Source organism: Chiloscyllium plagiosum, unplaced genomic scaffold, assembly GCF_037043375.1.
Source record: "Chiloscyllium plagiosum isolate Xiang-an unplaced genomic scaffold, Cpla_swu_hap1 HiC_scaffold_51, whole genome shotgun sequence".
Taxonomy (NCBI): Eukaryota; Metazoa; Chordata; class Chondrichthyes; order Orectolobiformes; family Hemiscylliidae; genus Chiloscyllium; species Chiloscyllium plagiosum.
The window spans coordinates 16,568,525-16,581,190 of NW_028270189.1; positions in this window are offsets into that span (position 1 = coordinate 16,568,525).

Sequence of the window (12,666 nt, forward strand, 5' to 3'; positions counted from 1 at the left end):
CTTGCCTCTGCAAAGTTAAGTACTTACTTATTTGTTTCCCTGTGCCTTTATTGGTTTCAAAATAAATGCTGATTTTCCATTACAATGGACATCACATTATTTTACCGGTCTCGGCAACACCCAGGGCCGAAGTGCCTGTACAGCATTGTAACGTTCTATGTTGTAAGTTACATTTACTGCTGGTTTCCAATACCTCTCCTTACTATGGAAGCTTCTCGTCACATCTTCCAGAGATTTGTCTGCAGTTCATTTAATCGAGGCAACTGTATTTCCTGCTCAGAATGTGACCTTTCTCCAATGGAGAGAGGAAAATAGTGTCGGTGACAAAGCTGAGATCACTTACATTCTGTCCAGAATCAACAAAAACTATCCCGATCTTCCAGTCTCCTGTACTTCAACATTACAATGTGTTCCCACCCTTCTGGGTCTCTGCCTGTATTCCTGATGAAGGGCTGATGCCCGAAACGTCAATTTTACTGCTCCTCGGATGCTGCCTGAACTGCTGTGCTTTTCCAGCCCCACTCGAATCGAGACACTGTGTTCCCAGGCAATCATTTCAGTTTCTGGTCTGCTGCTGTGCTCTTCAAGACACAACACAAGCAACTAATTTTCTACCAAAGACCGGCAACTAATTTTCTACCAACAGCCCATGCAAACATGAGGACCCAACATCGAGTTCAATCATTTTAGAAACCGTCTGTCCTCTTCCACATTCTTCGTCCACCCGCCCTTCCCATCAGTTCCGAAGACGGATCATTGGACTCGAAACGTTAACTTTCCTTTCTCATCAGAGATGGACAAGAGCTGCTGATTTTGTTCAGACCTTTTGGTTTTTCTTCTGAGAACTTTGCTTTTCCGTTGTAATCGCCAGACTGCTGGAAGCGTCTGATTGCAGGAGGAGAATTTCGCTGGAGATGAAAAGAAAGGCAAGGGCTTGATCACTCCCATTGTGAAGGTACACGAGCTAGGCTGGGGATGTTCATCTAAGCGCAGAGAAGGCTGAATGAGAAACCGATTAACGTGCTCATTTTATGAAGAGGATAGATATGTGTGACAAGGATAAGCCTGTATTGGGAAGTAACAGAGTGACATAAATGAAAGACAGGAGACAAGGATTAGATTTAGGAAGAATGCTTTCACCTATAGAGTATTGATTATCTGGAAATCATTATCTGAACATGTGGTAAAGCTAAGTATCATGAGAACGATTCAGCAGTCTGTCACCGAACACTTAATGAGCCAGAGCAGGAGTGGATAAGGACCAGGTACCGGAAAGTGTGACGATGACAGACAGGCGCGAGATGGGTATCCTGAACGCAATGCGTCAAAGGCAAACTTGTGTGCTTAAAGCTCCCTGCATGCACGGCTCTGTGGCGCAATGGAAATCGCGTTGCACTTCTACATCTCTGTGAAAGCTGCTATTCAAAGGTTGTGGGTTCGAATCCCATCAGAGTCGAGTTTTAATTTATGTATTGCAAAGTGGTCAGACCAGACTCGGCTGTCATCTGCAAAACCAGTAATATTCATGCAGAAACCCAACTGTCTCGAAACGGACCATTTTCCTCTCACAGATGTACATTTTCCATGTCTATTTATGATAGAGGCCGATAAATATCTGTTAGCCACTCGGCAACACGATGACGTGGACGGGCTGGAAAAAGACTTAACATTGTTGTGTCAGCCATGACGATATCGAATGACGTGGCGGGGCAGGATCGGTGTTAAGAATGGCCTCCTTCTGCTCCTTTGTGTCTGTGCCATTTCTGGCCCAGGTTTTTAAATAATCACAATGGGGACAATATGAATTAAACACCAAGTAATATGTTCGTCTCATCTCCACCTCGCTTCCCTCCCAGCTGGAATAGACAGCTCTTGTTTCAGGTTTAGATCAGACAGCGGAGGATTCTCACAAGTTCTCCTTCAGGCTGAATGTTCCTTCACATAGGTTTCCACGTAAACACATGGAGCAACACAATTGCATGGATGCTGGGGATTCAGGGGCAGATTTCCCCTTTGCTGGGCTGGAATTCTGCCCAAGGTAATGAACGTGAAATTCTGACATTTTGAATCTTACTCTGGATTCTTGCGACTTTACTAATTAAACTGAATTTCAATTTGCCTTTGCATAACATTATCCAAACTTCACTGTTTATGAAAACCATGCCACATGCTCGTGGATGTAGTATGCTGAACATTGTTGATGTTGTGTGCAGTGTGAGTGGATGTGTCATAAGAACATGCCAAAGGAAGTTGGTGAAATGTCAGTGAATCGAATTCTCTGACGAATTGACGCCGATAGAAGGAAAATCCCAGGACAGTGGCGACATAACATTTCCTGTGATCAACGCAGGAAGCCACGGAAAACGTACGCAGTATTCAATAAAATCGATTTTCACCACATTTTCTGTGCCATTTTCCTGAAGTTAATGCTTCATAATCGGCGATCCATTATCAGTATAACCTCCTCTGCACTATGTTTCTTTTCAGGTCCACAGAAAAAAAATGAGTAATTGGGTTGAGGGTCCCAGTGGTAAGATCAGGAGACGTTTGTCATCATTAGACGACAGATCCAGCGGTGTAATTAGTTAGCTTGCTGTAGTTGCATTACAGAATGGCAGAACATGCACTGCCAAAATTGTGCATTGGATTCTCGCCAGGTGTTTGTTTTACTGATAGTGAATAGAGATGATTGCAACTTCAAGCTGAAGAACAGTTCAAACACGGAATATTACACCGCAATAAAGTGCTTTTGGCACTAATGTTGCACCGACCTGTGATACCAATCTGAAGTCCATCTGACCAGCATTTTGGCATTATAAGCCGTAAATTTATCCAATGATCATTTAATTGCCCTGAATGTTGGTGAGTCTACGACTGTTGAAGGCAAGGCGATCTGCACCCTTACTACTCTCTGAGAAAGGAATCGACCTCGGCATCAATCACACTCAAATTACGTCGATGTGCCATTGTGCCAACCATCACCATTTGAAGAAAAAGGCCTTCACTGTCCACCTTAAAGCAACCTCTGATCATATTTTATGTCTCTATTAATTCACGTCTCAAAATTCTTATCTCAATCAAAAACAGCCTCAAGTCCCTCAGCCTTTCCTCGTAAGACTTTCCCTTCACAGAAGGCAACATCCGAGCAAATCTCGTCTACAACCTTTCCAATGCTTTCACATCCGTCCTATAATGTGGCGACCAGAACCGCACGCAACTCCACAAGTTTGTCCATACCAGACAAATGTCTGGAGCTGCAAAAGGATCGTTTGCCCCTGAAACTCATTCCCTCTCCCAATAAAAACTAACACACTGCGCTCATTGCAAACAAATCCATCAACGTGTGTGTTAACTTTCAGAGTTTTATATACATGGACGCTGAGATTGCTTGGCTCATCTAAACTTCCAAGAACATTACAATTAGCCCAGAACTTTTTATTCTTGTTGTTCATTCCAAAGTAAATCACCTCACACTTTTCCACAATAACCTCCATATGCCACCTCTGAGCCCCGATCTGCAGATTATTCATGTCTGTCTGTAACCTGCAGCAGACTTTGGCACTGTTGACAACTCCATCGACTTAGTGTATTCTGAGAATTTACTCATCCATCATCCCATGCTCGAACCCAGGTCATTTATAAAGGTGACAAACAGCAATGGACCCAAAAATGAACCTTGTGGTACACCATGAATAACTGAACTCCAGAATGAATATTTTCCATTAACTACCATACTCTGTGTTCTTTCAGCGAGCCAATTACTGATCTAAACCGCTAAATCACCCTCAATCCCATGTCTCTGTATTTTATGCAACAGCCGACCGTGCCTTAGTGAAAATCGCATCCACCACGTCAACCACTTTACTCTCATCCACTTGTTTGTTGACTTTTCAAAGAGCTCAATAAAGTTTGTGAGGCACAGCATGCTATTCGCAAAATCGTGTTGACTGTAGTGAATCAACTTCTTCCTTCTTAGGTGATCATACATCATATCTCTCATAGCCTTTCCCAAAACTTCACCTTCAAGGAAATACAGCTCACTGTTCTATAATTTCCAGCGTTCTCCCTACTCCTCTTCGTGAAGAAGGGGACAATATTTGCTGAACTCGAGTCTTCTCGCACTAATCACATAGACACTGACGAAATAAAGTTGTTAGTCAAAAGTTCTGCGAACTCCTCCCACGATTCCCAGAGAATCCTATGATACATCCCATCAATCCCAGGGGACAAATCTATTTTCAGGCTTTCAAGAATTCCTAACAACTCGTCTTTACGAATATCAATTTCGTTTATTCCAACAGATTGCATCTCAAAGTTCTCTTCGACAGCATTGTCTTTTTCATTTGAGATATGATGAAAAATATACATTAAGCGGCTCTCCTATCCTCGTACTCCGTTGACAACGTCCTACTACTGTTCTTGACAAGCCCGAATCATATCCTAGATATTCTTTTATTCTTGAAATGACAAGAGAAAGCTTCAGGGTTTCTAAAGACTTTTCATTTCCCCTCTTTGCTCTGAGTAGCTCTCTTTTTTGGTCCTTCCTTGCGAGCTTTTAATTTTCAAGTGCCCTAACTCAGCTTTCATATCACATGGTTACATGCACCGTCTTCTCCATCTTGACAAGAAATTCAACTTTTTGAGTAAAAATGTTTCCCTGTCTCAATCTCATATTCCATGCATGACGCACACACACTTATCAAAGACATGCATGAGCGCATCCCTGATGCTCCATACTTCAGGTGTGCAAAACCCCTGCGTTTACTTTCCCATCTGGTTCATCCTAACCCTTGCCTGATCGCATCATACTGGCCTTTCTCCCAGCGGTACCTCATGCTCTGCGATATATATATATACATATCCATCATTAATAAACATACCGAATTGTGGTCAGTATCACCAAAGTGCTCACTTATCTCCAAATCGAACAGTTGACTTGCTTCATTACGCAGTACCAAATCCAATGTGTTTTTGATTCTTGTTGGCCTGTCTACTTGCTGCGTCACGAAACCCTCCTGCACACATTGGACAAAGACTGACCAATCGGAGCTCCTCAAACAATAACATTTCCAATCAATATTTGGAAAGTTAAACTTCCCCACCACAACTACCTTGTTACTTCCGTTCCTATCCAGAATCATCTTTGCAATCTTTTCCTCCATATCTCTAGAACATTTTGGTGGTGACCTGTACTTGCCTGATTTTAATCTCAGCCCATTCTAGTTCAGCACATTGAGTCAGGTCCTCACTAAATATTCTTTCTGCTACCATAGTACTGCCTTTGACTAAAAATGCCACATCTTCCCTCCTTTAACTACTTCCCTGTTCTACTGAAAAATCGAAACTGAGGTGCCAGGAAAAACCATTCATTTTTATCCACTCAGGATGTTGGTACCCTTCCGGGTCAGGTGAAGACAATCCTGTTTACTGAGATCCAACCGAATCCAGAATGATCCCCAACTCTCCAGATATCCAAATCCCTATCAGCTGCACCATCCTTACAACCACGCGTTCATCTGCTCTCTCCCTATTTTTTCCCTCACTCCAACGTGGCATGTGTAACAAAGCAGAGAGAACAACTCTGTTTGATCTAGATCTAAGATGTCACCCTGGATCCCTGAATTTCTGCCATACATCCACATCACTTTTATTACATATGTTGTTAGTGCATATGTGAAACATGACCTCGGGCTGCTCCCCCTCCCCTTAAGGATCCTGAAAACACGCTGCGAGACATCACAAACCTTGGTAACTTGGAGGTAACACATCAATCATGAGCCTGCCCTGTACCCACAGAAACTGCAGTCTGTCCCCCTCACCATGTAGTCCCCAATAATTATTGCTCTCCTCCCCTCTCTCCTACCCTTCTGATCACAGGGACAAACACTGTGCCAGAGTTCTGTACCCCATGGCTTACCCCTCATATGTCATCCCCCCAAAAAGTAACAAATACGGTATGCTTGTTACAGATGGGCACAGACAAAGTGGATGCCTGCACTGGCTGCCTGTTCCCTTTTCGTCTCCCGACTGTATCCCATCGACCTTTTTCTTGTACCTGAAGTGTAACTGCCTCCCTATAACTCCTCTCAATTCACCTCAGACTTCCGAAAGATCCAATGTCCAGCTCCAGTTCCATAAAGCTGTTACCAAGGAGATGCAGTTGGGTGCACTTCCCGTCGATTCAAATGTCAGAGACATTACTGAAAACTCTTCGCTCGCACATTCTACAGGAAGAAAATTCAAATGGCCGACGATCCATTCCTAATATTCTGAATACACACACATATGCGTGTGTGTGTGTGAATTCAGAAAATTTGGAATGGATATATATATATATATATATATATATATATGTGTGTGTGTGTGTGTGTGTGTGTGTGCGCATGCATTTATGTGTGTGTGTGCATATATATATATATATATATATATATATATATATGTAAGTTGCAAAAGAACATTGAATAAAACAACATTTATTCAAAAAATATCTGATTTTGTGGAGTGTTCTGTCCTTGGGAAATACCTCAGTTACTTAAGACCAGCCATAAAGACTCCCTGAGTGAATATCCATCACTCACTAGAGATACAGAGGTGATTTTTGAAGTCGATGACGTTTCTCATGTCGCTGATCCTGCGCTGTGTTAAATTCTGGAAAGGATGTTTAGCTCGTATCATATTACTGATATTGCTGAAAACTCGCACAGTCCATTAAAACAATCCAAAAATTATTAGTTTTATCTCATTGGACATTTTGCTTGTTATCAGAAAAACTGGAATAGAAATGACAAAGATGTTTTTAAGTACTGCTATGAAGATTACAGAATTCAAACAGGAATTTTTTTCGTGCCTTGTCACTAGATATGGTTGGGGGAGATGAGTGAGCTGCAAATGAACTCACTCCCTTCTCTGTGATTGCAGCCAAAATTTCCAATGCAACAGATGAAAGAACAAGGGTGCATCACATCGGCAGGTCAGTTCCAACTCACGATAGTATCGTTTCACTTTGATTATCGCCACCGTCTAATTTATTAGCTGAGTTGGGAGATCAGGATCCTGACGGTATGCTGAGACATTGCGCAAATTATTCCCACACTGTTGGCATCACTTTATATCATAAACCAGTTATGCAGCAGACTGAGCTAACCGGCTTCCCTTGAATGCTGAGCTAACACAAACTGCTCAGTTATTTTCAATTTATAGAATTTCACGTAGAACAAGCTGCTCAACCTTTCCTCACAATCAGCTCATTCTACACTTAGTCGTGCTCAGTTGCAGGAGTTATGAAGTTTCTTTCCAATTAACGTTAACCAATTAGAGAGTGTGCACCTTTTGTACCCATTCTAGCCGCCCAGACTCCATATCCCGGTGAAATTCACTCCTTGTGTGTCTTCACGCGTCTTTACAAATGTTTTAGAATCAGCTTCTGAATAATTTTTCCTGAGAAAAAGTAATCATTTTCGAATTCAATAGCTGTAGAAAGAAAAAGAATGCGAGCTCCAAACTTCTCTTTATCATTCATCGCTGGTTTTCAAGTTCTGTACTCTAGATTTAGATCTATCCGAATGAGGGAATTTCCCTCCTGTTTACTCTCACCAAATTCATATCGCCGAGAAACCTTCTATACGGACACATCTCAGTTTTACCTGGTTTCACGCCACATGATCTATTCGTCTTTTCCACCATCCCATGAAACCCCGCTTTGTCTTTTCAAATGGCATTCTCCCCCACTACATCGTTGGCTTCCTTTCCATGTTTCTGTTTCCAAGTAAACGCTGTCTATTCTTCCTGATGTCTTTTCATTCCAGTCATCGCCATCCATGTCTTTTATCATCTCTTTATGTCCCAGTATAGTCCATGTTGAGAAAGGATGCTGGGGCCAAAACAACACATGAAAACCCGTTCTAATGCTGCATACTACCATTACCAATGTAGGGAAAATGGGAGCTAGTTCAGTCAAAAGTGAATCCGTTGGTTGTTGCACAATGGATCAATCACTGATTTGGTCGTGCCTGTTTTTTCCTCACTTTTCTCCCTTGTCTGAACATGTGCTAAAGCAACACAATAAGGGAACATGGAATGCCTGCAGTTCAGAAATTGGCTATTCGATGCAACAAATGCACACCAATCCTCCGGGAATTAACCCTCACAGAATAATTCCTTACCCTTTTTCTCTTTATTTGCTCCTGAATAAGGCACCTTACTGACCATCGACCCAGTTGTCGGCAAATCATATCTCTGGCGCCGTGAGGCAGCAGTGATAACCAGTGAGCCACCTTGCGGCCCTGCACAATTATGCAAGGCACACGCGGAGGCGTTTGAAATGTCAAAGACGCTCACTTTTCTTGTTGCCCTTATCAGGAACAATAAATCCAGATTCGCTGACCAAGAAATTAACCCAAACCACAGCGGTGAAAGCGCTGTATCGTAACCACTAGTCGACCAGGAAGGACGGCATGTGCAATAGCGTCTTCTCTTAACAGCATAGGTTTCTTTTCCTGCGATGAGAAATTCCTTCCAAAAAAGAGTGCTTGTGACACCGTCCTTTTACAGCACAGAATAATACATTATGTCAGTGCCAGTCATCAAACATCCAAATATTCTCGTTTCCAATTTCCACTAATTGGCCCACAGCCTGACGTCTGAAGTGTTCATCTGAATGAGACTTTCCCTGCAAAGTTTTAATCTCAAACGAACCAGTGAATGACACTGAAGTCAGATACCGTCAAATTTGTTCATGAACTGCGGGACAACTGAACCCCATTTTGATCCATAGAGGGATCGAGACAGACACATCTTTTGAAAGTGACGAAGGTCTCACGAGAGCCCAACTTCCAAAAAATGACGAACTGACCCGTTTGGACTAATCTTTCTTCATGACTCGCTTTAAAACCCGATTCGGTTTACATAAGCAGAGGGGTAAACAGGCGGGAGGCTGTCCCTCAAGGATTGTCCCAATCGGCAATAATTGATACCTGCTAAATGTTGACTTCTCCAACTCTGAGGCAGCCTGGCAAGCTGTGGTCTTCCAACTTCCTGCCTGTTTAAATGGATTCCAGCAGATTCATGTCTCTACGTAAGGAACAGAAGCATTCAACCACATCCCTGTACGTTTTCCTCCCCCATTGTTTCACCGTTACTTTTCTGCTTTTCATGAATCACGTTGTTCTTCCTGCCAAACGAAGGCATTCTTCGCATCAGAAGCTTGTCATCCTCATGTTCCTCGAAGGAAAATCACGTATGTAGACTTCCAAACTGAAACAAATGGGGCCGGGGTGGGGGGGGGGGGGGGGGGGGCGGGGATGTCTGCCTATAAAATGACTTCCGACTTCCAGCTATTCCTTCAAAAATAATTCCTAACAACATGGAGAACGCACCTTCGGATGCTTGCTGCAATAGTTTCAAGGAAATTCAGCAAGGCTGTAGTGTGAATCGAGGTTACAACCCCGAGCTCGAACCACTGAGCTATGGCAGCACTAACATATGAAGCGTTTTGAGACTGACAAAAGATGATGACCTCTAGCAGAAAAACTTCGGTGATCTCATTTTTGTGATACAAGCTTCGTTTTGTGTGACAAAATACGACTTGAAACCCACTTCTTTGATCACTTGTTTGATATAACACTTTGTCAGCTTCCCAATATCTCATAATGTGACAGGGATCAACATTTGTTTAAACTCACACAAAGGAAAAGCTTTGAAGCTTCTTTTATATAAAAGGCACGATGTAGTATTGATACCAGTTCATTACCCTTGATTTCAGAATGTATTGCAGTTTTTCTTAATCACTTGGTGAGTAATTCCTTTCCTTTTGCCTGGTGCGATTTACGTGGCCACGGGAATTCATAATTTATGGCCTTGGCAGGTGACGTTTAGGCACCAAACGTGAAACAGTTCGAATCGAACATGCTCCGGAGGTTGGAATTCGAGGGAATGCAGAATATCTGAGAGTGCACTTTAAAACATAATCTTGGGTGTCGTGTCCGCTGGCTGGGTTGGCATACTGTTGACCAGCTCTATTTGCTATTGAGTGGGCTGGAGGACATGACAGTGATAGATAGAAGGAAGACAGTCAAGAGATTTGTAGAAAATGATGAAAAATTTGAAATTTTGCCACCCGGTGATGGATGAGCAACCCTTGTTGTGAGTACTCCCACATGCTGGAGAGGTATTGGAAGACCTCAGGATTACATCATTGGGTGAATAACCTGCAACTCCTTCCCTTCCACCCTGTGGGAACCCTTGTGGAAAGATAAAGCTGCGAAGGCCGCAGTGCACGTCTGGGAAAATGGGCGTTCGTAAAAATGCCATTCAGATAATGCACAATGAAACAGTGAACAGAACGCAAGTACACCCTTGAATAGAAGCAGTGGGAGTTAGACCATAGAACATAGAACATAGAACATTACAGCGCAGAACAGTCCCTTCGGCCCTCGATGTTGCGCCAACCTGTCATACCAATCTGAAGTCCCTCTAACCTACACTATTCCATGTACGTCCATATCCTTGTCCAATGACGACTTAAATGTACTTACAGTTGGCGAATCTACTACCGTTGCAGGCAAATCATTCCATACCCTTACTACTCTCTGAGTAAAGAAACTACCTCTGACATCTGTCCTATATCTTTAACCACTCAATTTAATTCTATGCACCCTCGTGGTCGCCGTCACCATTCTTGGAAGAAGGCTGCCCCTGTCCACCCTATCTAAACCCTCTGATTATATTATATGTCTCTATTAAGTCACCTCTCAACCTTCTTCTCTCTAACGAAAACAACCACAAGTCCTCACCCTTTCCTCGGAAGACCTTCCCTTCATAACATGCAACATACGAGTAAATCTCCTCTGCACCTTTTCCAAAGCTTCATCATCCTTCTTATAATGTTGTGACCAGAACTGTATACAATAGTCCAAGTGCGGCTGCATTAGAGTTTTGTCCAGCTGTAGCATAACCTCATGGTTCCAGAACTCGATCCCTCAATTAACAAAAGCTAAATTCTGTATGCCTTCTTAACAAACTTGTCAACCTGGGTGGCAAATTTCAAGGATCTCTCTACCTGAACACCGAGATCTCTCTGCTCACCTACACTACCAAGAAACCTACCATTAGCACAACACTTTGCATTCCGGTTGTTCCGATCAAAAGGAATCACCTCTCACTTGTCCGCATTAAACTCCATTTGCCACCTCTCAGCCCAGCTCGGTAGCTTAGCTTTGTCTCTCTGTAAACTACAACATCCTTCATCACTATCCACAACTCCACCGACTTTAGTGTCGTCTGCAAATTTACTAACCCACCCTTCTACGCCCTCATCCAGGTTGTTTATAAAAAATAACGAACAACAGTGGACCCAACACCGACCCTGGCGGTATACCACTGGTAACTGGACTCCAGGATGAACATTTCCCATCAACCACCACTCTATGTCTTCTTTCAGCAAGCCAATAACTGATGCAAACTGCTAGATCTCACAAAATCCCATTCCTCCGCATTTTGTGCAATAGCCTACTGTGGGGAACCTTATCGAACGCCTTGCTGAAATCCATATACACAACATCAACTGGTTTACTCCAATCGACCTACCTGGTCACCTTCTCAAAGAAATCAGTTAGGTTTGTGAGGCACGACCTACCCTTCACAAAACCATGCTGACTATCCCTGAACAAATTATTCCTTTCCAGATGGTTATAAATCCTATCTCTTATAAACTTTTCCAACAATTTACCAACAACTGAAGTGAGGCTCACAGAGTTAAAATTAACAGGATGGTCCCCACTCCCGTTCTAGAACATGGGAACCATATTTGCTATCCTCAGGTCTCATGGCACTATTCCTGTAGACAATGACGATTTAAAGTTCAATGCCAAACGCTCGGCAATCTCCCACCGGCTTCCCAGAAGATCCTAGGATAAAGCTCATCCGGCCCAGAGGGCTTATCTATTTTCACATTCTGCAGGATTTCTAATACCTCCTCCTTGTGAACCTCAATCCCACCTAGTCTAGTAGCCTGAATCTCAGTATTCTCCTCGACAACATTGTCGTTTTCTAGACTGAATACTGTTGAAAAGTGTTCATTTAGTGCTTCCCCCATCTGCTCTGACTCCACACACAACTTTCCACTGCTATTGCTGATTGGGCAAAATCTTACTCTCGTCATTCATTTATTCCTTAAATACCGTTAGAAAGCCTTAGTGTTGACCATGATTCTATCCGCCAAAAACTTCTCATGTCTCCTCCTGGCTCATCTGAGCTCTCTCTTTCGGTCTTTCCTGGCTAACGTGTAACCCTTAAGCGCCCTAACTGAACCTTCGCCTCTCATCCTAACATAAGCCTTCTTCTTCCTCTTGTCCAGACAGTCTACTTCCTTCGGAAACCACGGATCCCGCTCTCGACACCTTTCACTCTGCCTGACAGGTACATACTTATCTCGGAAACACAGTAGCGTTTCCTTGAATAAGCTCCACATTTCTAATGTGCCTATCCACTGCAGTTTCCTTCTCCATCCTATGCTTTCTAAATCTGGCCTAATCGCATCATAATTGCCTTTCCCCCAGCTGTAACTCTTGCCCAGTGGTACACACCTATCCATTTCTGTGTCAAAAGTAAACATAACAGAATTGTGATCGCTATCACCAAAGTGCTCACCTACTTCCAAGTCTAACAACT